The sequence below is a fragment of the Cololabis saira genome, chromosome 14 (genome assembly GCF_033807715.1).
Source record: "Cololabis saira isolate AMF1-May2022 chromosome 14, fColSai1.1, whole genome shotgun sequence".
Lineage (NCBI taxonomy): Eukaryota > Metazoa > Chordata > Actinopteri > Beloniformes > Belonidae > Cololabis > Cololabis saira.
Window position 1 is genome coordinate 24,158,454 of NC_084600.1, and position 14,411 is coordinate 24,172,864.

The following is a 14,411-nucleotide window of genomic DNA, read 5'->3' on the forward strand; positions in this document are numbered from 1 at the left end:
GGACTGAAGAACATGACATCTGAAGTCACTTAAAACCAAAATCTCCAGGAGAGTACATCTGCTGTGCGTGAATGACACCTCACTTCACGCTGAAGTGACACGCGTTCACACCTGGGGGCCTGCCTCGGTGCCTCGTTCAAGGGCACCTCGATGCTGTTTATGTTGTTCATTTCCTCCACTTGGCCAGTGTGTGCTGAGGCAGGTAGTAAATCTCCAGGACTGTGGCAGATATATTCTTTTAACTCTCATATTTTGGAGCACGTCCAAGGAGCAGCCTAACGATTTGTTTAGAGATGCTGACATAAAGGTTCTTTGGGGCACTCCTTACTTAATTCTTAATTTAACTGAAAGAGCATCTTATGTTTGAAGGTGGAAAGATCAAGGAATAGTCTTCATTATGTATTATGTCATCCCCACAAAGATGGAGAGACTTGTGAGCGATAGATTGAAAGATGGATAAAACTCTTTAAAAGGGGAGCCTACATTTTCCATAATGCAGCTTTCTCTTCCAGCATTTTCATCAGACTTTCACAGCCTGATTAAAGCCTCGAGCTCCAGGAGCCAAGCTTTCCATTCAAACCCTGATTTTTCGCCCTGGTGTCATCACCAAGGTTATTTTTATCGGGCGTTAGAGCCATAGAGGATATTAGTCACTATATAACTCCTCTCCACAACAGGAAAATTTGAGGAAAAGTAGTGGAATGATCCTGAACTTTATTCTGGTAACCCAAATATTATTTACTACAAGACTGTTTGTTGTCTCTGGAAAAAGTTTTTAATTACAGAGCAATGCATCAAATTGTTATGGCTAGTAAAGTAGCAACTTTGTCACACAAAAAAACTGTAACAACAGATATAACCATGGTCAAAATTTCTCTCTCTAGTGTAACGTTTACAATTTTTCATCAACCTTTTGAAGAAGACATGAAACAGCCGTGGTCTTGATGAATTTTGCCCAGTGCTGAGTTGGCTGCAACATATTGTAATACTGCATGTTGCTTTGAGAAATGTATGGCCAAAAACAAAGCTCGATATTCTTTTTTTGAAGAAGGTCCCAAATAGCCTCTGGTTTACAAATGTGATTCAGTGAGAAACAGAGGAGAACACAAGCTCAGGTCTGTCAGAGGACGAGCCGTCGGTTTGCAGGGAGGGTGTACAAAGCACTGAAACGCTGGCTGCTAGCGTAACAACTTTCAGGAGGATACTTTGAATAAAATGTCTGGAAACCCTTCAAGTATCCTCCCTGTCTACAAAGTGATCACTAACCCGGGAATACAGTTTACTGGGCGATGTTACAGTTCAGCTACCAAACAAACAACTCGCCTTAGAAGCAAAGCTCGTAAGCCATTCATCCTTAACCCTTGACCCTGTAAAACTCATTATTGGATCTGGGTACAATGCAAAACAACCGCCTTGCTTTGTGTGACTTATTTAACTCATGCTCAGCAGTTAACATTGCCTTCATCCATCCATTATCTTTACCTACTAGTAAGCTAATGCCAACCAGGGAAGGACTTCTGAAGTCCACAAACCCCATGACATCACTCTGCACTAGAAGACAGGGTGTTTTATACCTCATCAGATCAGCATAGCGACGATATAAGTTCACCAAAGCAGGGGAGCCTACATGCTATCCTAACATATACCTCTGCAGAAATGTAACTACGAGTCAGATCAATGCAGACTGCAACACCTTAGTCTCGTCCACCTGCTAGCATTGCATTTCCTGTACAGTCTCTTCTCTGGCATTTTCAAACTGAGAGTTTTTCTGTAATTTCAGTAAGAGGAATTGTTCGACTTTTTTTTTTTAACTCAGACTAATACAGAGATGTCAGTCGCCATGACTGCACAGCCAACTAGCACCACTGAGTGTTGCAAACACAAAATGTACAAAAGTAAATGCCAACTATGCCCCAATTGACATTTACACTGTTATAAATGCCAGGAAGAAAATACCAACTAAACATCTACTTGTATAAATTTATACTTAAAACAGCCAAATACAAACTATTATACACTGGTCTCACCAAGTGGCATCGACTAACAGTTTTTGTAAAAATGTGCTCATTTTATGTATCATTTCTTCTTTAAACTAATTCAGCTGCAACTTAAATGTACCAAACCATATGAGTAAGCAGATATGTGGCTTTAAAACTAACTACCATTTCTCCCTTCTACAGTTTGCTTGGATTTGATTTGATTTCACCAATGTACAAGAGTTTCAAAGAAAAACAGTGAATCCAGAATAACTTGATATCTTTACTTCTCAAAATACAATATAATGATGTCTAATTGAGATACATACGCTGTCTAACATTTATGGCACATAAAGCGTTTTCAAGTTAACAATAAAAACAACGTCTAATCAACATCAATTTAGGGGCCTGCAGATAACACTATTGGGTGAATGGGTAGATTTGTTTATATTTATGTTCAGAAATGGGCAGCTAATTATATGTGTATGTATGTATGCATGTATATATATATATATATATATATATATATATATATATATATATATATATATATATATATATATATATATATATATATATATATATATATATGTGTATGTATATATATATGTGTATGTATGTATAAGTGTATGTATATATATATGTGTGTGTGTGTGTGTGTGTGTGTGTGTGTGTGTGTGTGTGTGTGTGTGTGTGTGTGTGCGTGCGTGCGTGCGTGCGTGCGTGCGTGCGTGCGTGCGTGTGTGTGTGTGTGTGTGTGTGTGTGTGTGTGTGTGTGTGTGTGTGTGTGTGTGTGTGTAAGTAGATATATACATAGATATAGAGCAGATGCAGTTAATTGAGACAGTATAGTGTAAATAAGTATATTTATATAAATATTTATATGGGCATGTGTGTAGAAATATTCAACTATGTGTATGTATAGGTGTGTGCGTGAATATAATTACAGTATATAATAATAATAATAATAATAATAATAATAATAATAATAATAATAATAATAATAATAATAATAATAATACTGTTATTTAGCAGTGTGAGTACAGTGTGTGAGTATTTATAAATACGGGTTAAATGATTAGTGAATGGGGGTAGGATTAAATAAATGTACACTTCTTCCTACTCCTTTTTGCACATATAAATTAAGATATCAAATGTTAAAGTATGAAATTCATTGCTTTGTTGTTTTGTTTTCTTATCTTCTGTTGACTTGTTGTTTTTTACATGTACAAAATAAATCAAATCAAATCAAAAAATCAAAAACAACTGTAGGTCATTTGGGAAGATAGATGAAACGGCTCACTCTCGATAAACGATGCTCTCACATATCCTGACTCACAAAACACGGGTTTTTTTTGCACAGCGGCCAGTTAGAAGTTGCCGTGAACTCTGCTCGCGGCCACAGTATTAAAACATGCATTTAATAGTCGCTGCTGCGGGCAGCGGGAGTGTGTGGGCAGCAGCAGCAGCAGCAGCAGCAGAGTGGAGGCTTGTTCCTTTAAGGGTGGTGTCAGAAGCTGGCAGAGGAGTGGGAGGAGGAGGAGGAGGAGTGTGGACGTCTCCGTGCACTTCTCCACAGCGAGGGGACTCCGAGAATAAACAATTCCCACAGACTGCACGCTCCGCACCTCAGCTCAGCGCACAGACGCAGTTGGATTTTTTTCGTGTGAGGGGGGGAAAAAAAGAGAAAGACATCGAGGCATTTTTTTTTCTTGGACTTACATTTTGAAATATACATTAAAAAAAACCTTGCCTCGCCATTTCTGTTTCCTGCCAAACGTGTCGCGGGGCCGTTTTCATTGGATTTGCCGTCCTGCTGTCGACTGGGAGCGATGCGCTCCGGCTCCGGCTGACTGGGGCGACGACGCAGGTACCATTCACCTTCATATCCTGACCACTATTATTATTAGTATCTGTATCCGTGGCTGTCGGGATGATGACGCGCATTTTTCCATATTTTTTTTTGTTTTTATTTGTTTGTTTTGTCGCGAATGGAAACGTCTGCTTGTGTGCTGCGACCAACCCGGCGGTGGGCGACTAGTCCGCCTGTCATTTCCCCAGCACTCGTTCACCAACAGCCAACACTACCTGTTCTCTCCCACTACCCGCTAAAATAAGTGTTTACATGTAAATATTGATGAATATTCCCCAGTATGAGCGTGTTCGGGGCTCCTGTGTCTCCTGCCAGCAGCGCAGAGAGCTGCGTGGCTCCTGTCACTCATCGGACTAATGTGATCAGGCTGATTTATGGTTCCGCGTTACACCAACGCAGAGCCTACCGCGTAGGGTACGCGACTACGCGCACCTTACGGCGTAGGCTCTGCGTCGATTTAACCCGGAACCATAATTCAGGTTTTAAGAGTTGTCGTGCCGTAGGAAATGTAACGGAGCGTGCATGGGCGAAAATCCCGTTTCATAGTTGGGGGGGACAATAAACAGTAACATTTTAGAGAATAAATCCAGGGGGGGACAAGGAATAAAAGTTTTAGCCTTCCTTTAATACAGCATTTTGACATTTTCAACTCTATCTCGCAAACAGGTAGAATACCTTTCTTAGAGTAATACAAAACAATGGTATTAGGTGGAAGGTGGCAATAATACAGCACATCTGACATAATACACTGCAAAAACCCAAAATCTTAACAAGAATATTTGTCTTATTTCTAGTTAAAATGTCTCATTTTAGTAAAAAAAATCTCATTACACTTAAAACAAGACTAATCACTGGAAAAAAACAACAATTTTCACCTGTTTCAAGTAGATTTTCACTTAAAATAAGTAGAAAAATCTGCCAGTGGAACAAGATTGTTTCACTTATAAGATAAATCTTGTCGCACTGGCAGATTTTTCTAATTATTTCAAGTGAAAATTTACTTGAAACAGGTGAAAATTGTCAAATAACAAGTTATTTTTCTGATGATGACTCTTGTTTTAAGTGTAATGAGATTTTACTGTTTATTATTATTTTCGATTTCGGTTTCGGCCACAAATTTTCATTTTGGTGCATCACTACTAAATACTACTGCATTGTTCCAAAATTATTAATTCTGTCAAATTATTCTAGGGGGGGGACAGCTTTACTAATGGGGGGGACTTGTCCCCCCTGTCCCCCCCGGGATTTTCGCCCCTGGGAGCGTGAGTGGATTGAATTTAGTTCAGCACATTTCTTCAAAACAGTGGGCTCCACGGCCTCTGGTGTTATCTTCAGAGTAGTTTTTAGCACCACCAATGGGAAAAGCGTCAGAGTTGCACGAGACTGTAAATTACAGTTTGCCTAATCTTGCCATTAAATGTGCCATGTTGTAAATGAGCCTCAGAGCTTTAATGTTTCTGAGCTTTAAACATAAGTAATGTGTCTAAACAGTTGTCATTGGACGGGGTATTTGATTTGGTAAGAATGATTTCTTATTGAGTCTTACATTTTCCTTCCAATGTGGTTACATTGTAATGGGGAGGGAAATGCAGTGGCCTGTAACTACTGACCATGAACTATGTCTTATGGCAAAGGTTGTTAAACATATTAAAGAGAAATGTTGCTACAACAGTGTCCGTATACAGATCCTTGCTTGAATAAAAACAATGGTGGTCTGGATTCCTGGCTGAGCTGATGATGCTCATTAATGGTCACTTTGTTTTGCCTTTCCATCTTCACTACGTCAATAATCATGTTGGGAACTACAGGCCAGTCCCCTCGAAGGCTCTTTAGAGTGAAAAACAGGTGATTGAACTACCGTAGGTGTGCTGCGGCCTGCCACATCACTCTGTTGTCTTTTCCGATAACCTTTGATTAATTTCAAAGATTCAGACGTTTTCTTTTAGTTGATTGGCAGGAGGCTTCTCCGTTGGCCTTTGAAGGTGTTCGTTTTTTTGTTTTGTTTTTATTGAAATGTCCTGTTGCTTCATTGGACTTTGGATCAGCGAAAGGGCTAAAGGTCAGGGGCTGAGGTTGTCTGTGATTTACAGGGGACAGAGCAGAGTGCATCTTTACTTCAGGTTCCAAAAGGGCAGTTTGCAAAGCTTACCTACCTGTTTTGGATTTTGTGACTTCGGTTTTAAGAAAAAGGCCCTGTTGATGTGCTAAATCTCAATTTACTGTAGAATAACAATCTAAAGTCCTGTAAAGGAAAAAGGTAAAGTTTTTCCAGCCTTCTAAGCACCATCTGTGTCTGGAGGTCTGCCTTTTAGCCTCTCTTTTGTCTAACAGCTAAGCTGCTTAATTATTTGACCTGAACTCAGAAGAAGGTAGTTCAGCTTGTCCTCTGTTACCACGGATCAGGAAAAACATTTTATAGCCCGAGTTTAAAAGTTGCACCATAAAAGTACGTCTGTTTGAATGATTTGGCATATGTGCCGTCGCTCGGAGGATCCTCTGTACTTGATAAACCTGATTTGACTGAGCCATCTGCTAATGTCCACAGATCTGCTGCGGAGTGATGTGTAGAACCAGAGAACATTCAAATGGCTGAATGCAAATGATGTCAAGGCTGCCCAACAGTCACAAGACTGGACTCTGCACCCTTCACTTTTGTCCACCGGCTGCCTTTCATTACAGCAACTCTTATCTGCCATCAAAACAAAGCTAGCAGCGCGGCTACTGGAAGTGGCGTGTTTTGACGTGTGTTTTTGCGATTGTTGTCACACAAGCGAGTGTTCGACGCGTCTCTTTTGACGATGATGAAACACAAGCTGTGATTTCAGAATCAGATGGGTATTTTTCTTTTTTTTCCTCCCTCCTTTCAATAATTCATCAGATTTACCGTGTGCTTCTATACCGGATTATTCCACAGATACAGGACTTCCAACCTATTTTAGTCTACTGTTTGTAAATCTCTCACAGCAGCAGAAGAAACAGACAAGAATTGAAGGTGGCATCTGAGATACTCTGGAAGAGGGAGGGCACAGAACTAATGTACAATCTACTAGAACAAGTGTCGTGCATTTACTGCAGGGTTTTTGATTTATTATAGACCTGGGAGATGCCCAGCACTTGTGTTGTTGGCCACTGAACATTGTTCAAGGGCACTTTGACAGTACATGTTGAAGGAACAGAAGTGCATTTCTCATCTACTTATAGTCCCGTACTTTGTCAGCCCGCCGTGGATTCAAACCAGGGACCTGCAGGCCACCAGCTCATTTCTCTAATTGTTTGGGCTCTGTAATATCGGTGTGGAGGATGCATTCGGCCAAATCATGTTATTGTTTATTTAGTAAGCACTCTACTAATAACAATAGTCGGTGTCACTGCCATTATAGGATGGCGACTTACGGCATAGCAATTATGCTGTAAATTTCATTGTGGGATTGAACATTTATATCAAATCAACCAGTCTATATTGATCAAAATGTTTGCAAGACGATGCTTGCACTGTGTTTTCTTTTTTTTATTATTCAAGGTTTTCAGTTTTTCTGTGCCTCTTGTTACATGTTTCTTATCACAGTGGATTTCATATACTGTATATGCCGACTGCATTATCTCCTCCTGATACCAAAGCAGCACCAGATGACATAAAATTGGAGCAGGGACTTATTTGATGTTAGAGGAAAATATCTGGTTACAAAAATGTCAAAATCGTGTTGTTAGATTGAAAACATATGCATGCTGATGGAGCATATGTCAGAAAAGTTGTTTCAAAGAAGAGTATACATGTATATTAAACTTCTCCAGAGCTACATGGACAAGCATGTGGACATTTGAATATGATAACAATTAGAATACCTACACAATGAAGGCGTCAGTTCAGAACTCAAGGTGCTCGAGTGCAGAGGCTCTTGTTGCTTTCTGTGTTCAGTTGTAGTGTCTTCCCACTGTGAGCTGCTTAGATGATGAGGGTTTAAGTGATGGTTCTGTTGTAACAGCACTATCTCATTCACAGACAATCACTCTGGCTACTGTTGGCATTTCTGTCATGAACAGAAGGCAACCAAAGTCAATGGAACTCATTTTGATGACAATGCAGGAACTGCTAAATGAAGCTTTACAGCCATTGCTCCTGGATTGAGGGTGGGATGGCAGAATGTGTGGGGGAAAGATGGGCTCATCCTTTTCAAGCCCTACAGTAGCCAGGGACCATCTGTTGAATGGCACCCCTCCCAGCTTCCCCCTCTCCGTCACTCTCACCTCCGACTTGCCACCCCTCTTGCCTTCCTTGGCCCTGGTGCAATGACAGGCCCTTCAATTATGCCCAACGATTGATCGCTGCTGATTGCAATTGCTGTGAATTATTTAGACTTTGCTGAAATTGCTCACTGAGTGGGAAGCAGGCCAAAAGAGCAAGATATAGGAGGTCAAATAAATTAGACGTTACCTATGTGAAGCGCGGGCTCCATTCAGAAACAACAGCTGTGGAACCCTGAAAGTGCTGATCAGTGAAGCAGAGCTGCAGCAGCCACTGTAGCTGGCAGCGAGGTGACCACCTCAGCACCGAATCGCCACGGTTTCCCTCCTGATGCACATTGAGGAAAGACTGAGATGATGCCGGGTGAAACAGTGGACCTTGTGGGTGATGTGAAAGGAGCTGACTCTCATGCTGGCCAGACCGCTGTGGTCGGAGCAGAGAGAAGAGCTGGCTCCCTCCCTCCCTCTCTGCCGCTCTCTGCCTGTCTTGCTCCTACAGCAGAGCTGCTGCCTTGGGGCTGTAAGAGGTGCAGTAGAAAGGTTTCTCGACTATTGTGTTGAACAGGCAGCCAGGATACTGCAGTCAGAAAATGGAAAAAAAAAAAAGTCTCTCCTTTGCCACTGGCAGGCCAATGTCACAGGCGTGAAAGAGTAGGCGGGTTGCTGTAGGAATGAGGGCAGACGCTCTTTGATAAGAGGCCTATCCAGCCTGCGTGTGCATGTGGGAGAAGGGCTGCCTTTATCATTTTTTTATTTATTTATTTTTTAATTTAAAGATTCATGTTTGTAGCTTTTGAAGGAATACTTTTAAAGTAACAGTGTGAAGTTGTATGCTTTAATTATGTGATAATATAACCACTGAAGCCACACATCATAGTAAATGTAAATTCATAGAAGTTTCTGTCATTCAAACAAGATGGCTTTTGATGTCCGACAAAGCGACTGCACCTTATGTTCTAAGTTTTATTTATACTGGCTCTAAAATCATTATAGTTAAGGTTCCTGGCATGGCCTAAGAAGCCTAAGGGCTGAAGACTAGAACAAAGGGTCACAAGGCTCTGTGTCTGAGGTCAGCTGTTACTCAATTGTGTCTTATTTTAACCAGGTGATGTGGCAGGAGGGCAGGAGAGGAGCTGTGGCTAAGTTAAAATGCCACTCATTCCTGAAGAGTCCCTGGCCTCGTCAAGGTTAGTGGTCTGTCTTTGTAAGTTGAGGGATTGATGCATGAGCCTGTCTGGCACTGAATTCAGAGTCCAAGGCTGTCACAGGCAGCATTTACCCCCCTGCACCCGCCCTCCCCGGCCTCTCTTTTTGCAGGCTATCACCGTGTCCCGTCCTTCCCAACTTCTTAGCAGCCTGTCCTTTTGGGAACCTTGAGCAGACCAGGCAAGGACACAGTGTCTGGTGCAGTAAGCCTGTGCAGAGGGGGAGGCTTTACATAACGTTCTGCTTTAAACATGGGTGTATGACTTCTCTGACATGGAGCAATGCAGAGCAGCACAGCTCACAGCACATGTCCCCTTGGCCCCCCCGAACACAGAGGGGGGTTAGAGAGATCCCTGCAACTTCATTATATATTTCTCTTTTAAAAGCTTTCATTTGAAATTAAATTTTCCGAGGCAATTAACTAAAGAGGAGTTTTCAGAATTTATGAATGAATGATGGATATATTGTTCTGGATGATAAAAGATGGAAGGGAAGGTGGAGAGAGAGAGAGAGAGAGAGAGAGCGCGAGAGAGAGAGGGAGAGAGAGAGAGAGAGAGAGAAAGAAATGTGTGTGTAATATATGCTTTGTAGTTGTGTCTCTGGGCTTTATTTTCATTGTAAAAAAAGTAAAGTTTTGTAAAACGCATGCATAGTTAAACATTGTATTTGAAATCTTTACTTGTCTGTTGCCTGCTCAGTTAAAAAAAGTGCTTAGTAGGTTTCACCGAACACTTACACTTTTGTATTTCTTGATCTTGTATAGAGCAGTATGCAAGAGATGGGAGGGGTGTTCCCCACTTCCTCATTCATTCAGACTGGCATCTTATAGAAGATGGTAATATCTTCTGCAGCACATGTTCAGCACGTTCACAATGGTAGTGTTGCATGCATACACCAAATCCTCTCTTGGCTTCAACTGGTATTGTGTAACTTTTTGGCTTCTAGTGATGAGCTGAATTGTTGCCGGGCAACAGGGGACCTGCGCGGGTGACCGTGAAGAGACTTGGTTCAAATGGATCTGCAGCATATTATTCAGGTTTCTCATAAAGGAATTCTGCAGAATCTTCCCTTGAAATGCCTTAGTTTTTGCATGTTATTCCAAGGTAGATATTTTATCATTCATCCAACGTGATATCCCATTAGAGATGCAAAAAAGACCAGCCTTGTCATGGCTCTCAAATTACAAATTCCCTTCAATCCGTTTCGAATTGCCCAATGAATACCTAAATGATTCATTGCACTTTTAATAAATGTCTTTTAACAGAACATGGTTGCATGTGTGGCACTTGTCTGGAGGAAAAAGGAATACACTCCCACACCACTAAGGAAGGACCGAGGACATTTGGCATAACCCCACTCTCGCTCTTTCACTGAGAGTGGTCTCTTGAATTTCTAAAACACGCTGTCCTTTTGTGAACCTCCAGCCCGCTTGTAAATGCATTAGCGAGGTGGCGTTATTCACTACAGTCCTCACTAGAGGCGGGTAAACACACCGAAAGACTGTGGTTGGGAAGTACAGCTTTCTCATGACTGTGTTAGAATCCTCCCAGTTGTAGAGAGGCCATTTGAGAGGAGTTGCAGAGCACTGGACTGATGACTTGAGGCAGCCATATGACCTATTACTTAGGGAAAATGGACTAGTGACCAGAAGATTGCTGGCTCATACTCTGTTCACCCTCTGCCCTTGAGCAAAGGCAATTAACCTGGATTCCTCCAGTAAATATCCAGCTGTAGAAATGGAAAGAGATGTGGAAGAGTGATAATCGTGTAAGTGACTTTGAATAAAAGTGTCTACTAAGCAGGAAGATTAATAAGGCTAATAGAATCATAACTTCTGTTTTGAAGTTATCAAAGACCCACTGCTGCTGAACATGTAGAGTATGTCGTCCCCCTGCATCACTCGCCTCCCTGTTTGTGCACTCTTTAACACACGCACATACACACATTTCCAGACTCTTTTCCATTGGCATTTAAGCCTGACCTTGACCTGATTGCTGAGGCTTTTTAAGTAACTCTCCAGAAGGACATCCAATCATGTGACACTCAGCCTCATCCCATATCCTCTCTTGTGACCTTGCATGTTTACGAGAATGAAGGCCTACGCAGAGCTGCAGGGGCTGCAGGGGTTGCCGGGGCTGCCGTTCAATTGGTAATCACTCTGCGGTCAAACAGGGTCGAGGTCAGGTCAGACCTCCTCTGCCCACTTCTGAATTCCAGAACAAGCGTCCACCTGGTTTGACAAGGGTGATAAACTGAGCAGGTTTAGTCATCTTCTCACTTCTCAATCGCAGATACCAGCATATGCAAGGGAAAGGTAACTTCATGTGCCCAATGAGTCATGTCCAGAGTGAGCTGGCTGCTTGGATTCCTCCTAATGCCGTTTCCCTTCACTCGCTCACGGACTGTAGCTGCTCTGCTGTTTGAACCAAACCAGCTCAGGTTCTTATTTTAGACTATGCAACTATATGCCTGGGTAAATAAGCATCTGAGACCACGTTGTACAAGCTGAATTGTTACGCCTCACCAGTGTTTCATTACAGATGGGAAATTGGACAATCAGAGAGAGAAACTCATGTTAACATAATATTAGTAAAAATTTAGTTGTTTTATTAGTCCAATTAAAACCGTACCTCTAAACTACATTTTAACATGTTAGTCGTGTTAAAAGGAATTTCTCAAAGTTAGACTAGTACACTAAAGCAAGGTAGTTGGATTGCATGTTTACATTTAATTGGGCCTGAACTTGCGAAGGTGCTCTGCACATGCAATGCAGTTTGCAGATATTTTAGGGTGATTATGGACAATTCATAAATGGGCTGCTGCTCCACAGGGCAGACAAATATGAGGCTGGGAAAGCAAATACTTGCTTTCCCAACTTACTTTTCTGGTGAAAAACTTAGTAAGCCAGAGGTTGTCTGGCATATTTCTACATTTAATGCTACATGACAATAATGATAAGAAGTTGGGAGTAAGTCTCCACCTCAACGTGTTGCTGATAAATGCATAGAGAGAGTTGGGGCTGGGATTGTGTCATAACCCAGGAGACTATTTAGAAACAGGTTTTGGATTTATAGAGGTTGTGTTAAATTGTGTGAAATTATATTGGTATGAACACTGTTTTTTTAACGTATCATTTTATTTACACCCACACAAGATATCCAAATTACATTAGCTGGCTCCTCTCAATTTCGAGGAGCAACTTGGACTAGACTAATAGACTAGTACAGTGTCTGCAATACCACAGATGCTGGACTGATCTGGCTGTCAGTCCCCAGTTCCGTTCTTCTCTCACTCATAAACAAACCCTGGATTACTTTAACTTTGGGTTTGGTGAATACTGCCACAACAAGTTCCAGTCAGGAACCTTTACAATGGAGGCATGGAACAAGGCTCATTTGGAGTCTATGTCCTCCACCTCTATCAAGATGTGGTTGAAGCTCTGCTGGAGGTGAGATAACAGAACACCGCTTGGGTACAGATCAGAGACGCCTTTGTTGGCACTGAAGTCCTTCAGTAGAACATAACTCCAGCCTGGCGCCTCTCACCGTGGGCAACTCCAGAGTGGTATAGGGTCCTATCCCTCTAAAGATTGGTTCTGGAACTTGTACTGTGCATTGAGATGAGCCAAATCATATCAAGCCAGTACCTCTCACAGTCATACACAAGTTCAGGGTCTTTCCCAACTGAAGAGGTGACATTTTATGTATTGTTTGAGCTGAGCCTGGCCCCCATGTGTTTGACACTGAGCCCTGCATCCAAACAAGAGATATGTGACACCTTGAATTTTGGTTTGTATAGCATCACTCTGTCTGGCCTGTCCATCAGAACCAGCTTGCCATGGGAGACCCTACCAGGGGCTGTTGCCCCCATTAGCAGTGTAAAGCTTTCCAGCGGGTTTGCCACCAGCTAAATTCATTGCCAAATGTTTTGGTGTGTGAAATAATAAGTCAGCCATGACATAGGAGAGGGGGGGCGGGGCAACAAAAAGCAATGCAGACCTTGCCTGTCATAATGTAGTTTTACATACTTCTGACCATGATTGATTCCCAGCCCTAGCCAAGCTACAACCGTAGATTGGATTAAATGTAAATATACTCACTTCTTCTTGGAACTTTTATTTCTGCCTAATTGGAGTTCAATATGATGAAGTGTTGCATGAAGTGACTGAAAACAAGGTGCCAGCAAAGTGACTGTGATGCCAGGGTTAGGAATTACTGTTTTGAAGCCTGAGGTTGGACATTTGGCTCTCCCGGTGTCGGTTTTGTTGGAATGAGAAGTGTAGCTGGAGATTGATCCTTTTAAAGCTGATTGGTCAAAAATGTGTTTCTTTGAATTATTCCCAGAAGGGCCAACAACCCTTTGATAAACTGAAGTAAAATCTATCGTTATAATGACTTGGGGAAAAGTTTAATCATTTTGTCTTTTGTGATATGCGGTGATGGTTTTTGAATGGTAGTTTTGTAGAGCCAGAGACGTTTCGGAGCCAAAGCCTAGCCGGCATTTGGCATTGCAATATAATGCAGTTGGTTTGTGAAAGAGCTGTCCCAATGATATATGGACCACCTCAGAAGTGATAAACTTGATATTGATTACTATTGCCGACTGTGATTGCTATTGTTGTTGTAGTCGTTATTCTTTTATTTTGACAACTGACAACTTAAAAATGATGACATACTCAACAATGCAAAGCTTAATCAGACGATATGATAAGCTATAGTTACTCTTAATATGAAAATGGAAAAGTGAATTTGACATGAGTGACAGCCAGGTTTCATATAGGATTCAAGGCAGCGATCTGAGGGACTAACTGCTAATTCCCCATCACAGAAAAGTACTTTTTCTTGGCTTAAAAGTTGTCATTTGCACTTAATATTACTTTAAAGGGACTGTTCCCTTTGGCTCCATTTCAGAGTTAATCTGAATGAATAATGTGGAGGTTTTAAAGAGAAGGTATGTAAGTGATCCAGATGAACGCATGTCCTGATCAGTTACATAGAGTATTGTGAAAGTATTTAGTTAGACAAATTAAAGTAAATATACCTGCATAACTAAAGTCATGAATAATTATATATTAGACATACTTGCAAGTGTTCTTGTACCGGTATATTCAGATG

General features: G+C 41.6%; 1 protein-coding gene across 2 annotated transcripts in view; it reads left to right on the forward strand.

The window, feature by feature from the left end:
* The first annotated feature begins 3,538 nt into the window (after window positions 1-3,538).
* The window catches only part of nrip1b (nuclear receptor interacting protein 1b), a 41,220-nt gene continuing 30,347 nt past the window's right edge, over window positions 3,539-14,411 (forward strand). Inside the window, exons 1-2 of one of the 2 annotated variants that reach the window (XM_061740225.1) lie at window positions 3,539-3,846; window positions 9,197-9,278. The gene's annotated coding sequence lies outside the window, so the exon portion shown is untranslated. The remainder of the gene's footprint in view (window positions 3,847-9,196; window positions 9,279-14,411) is intronic. The other variant, XM_061740223.1, reaches the window with a different exon arrangement.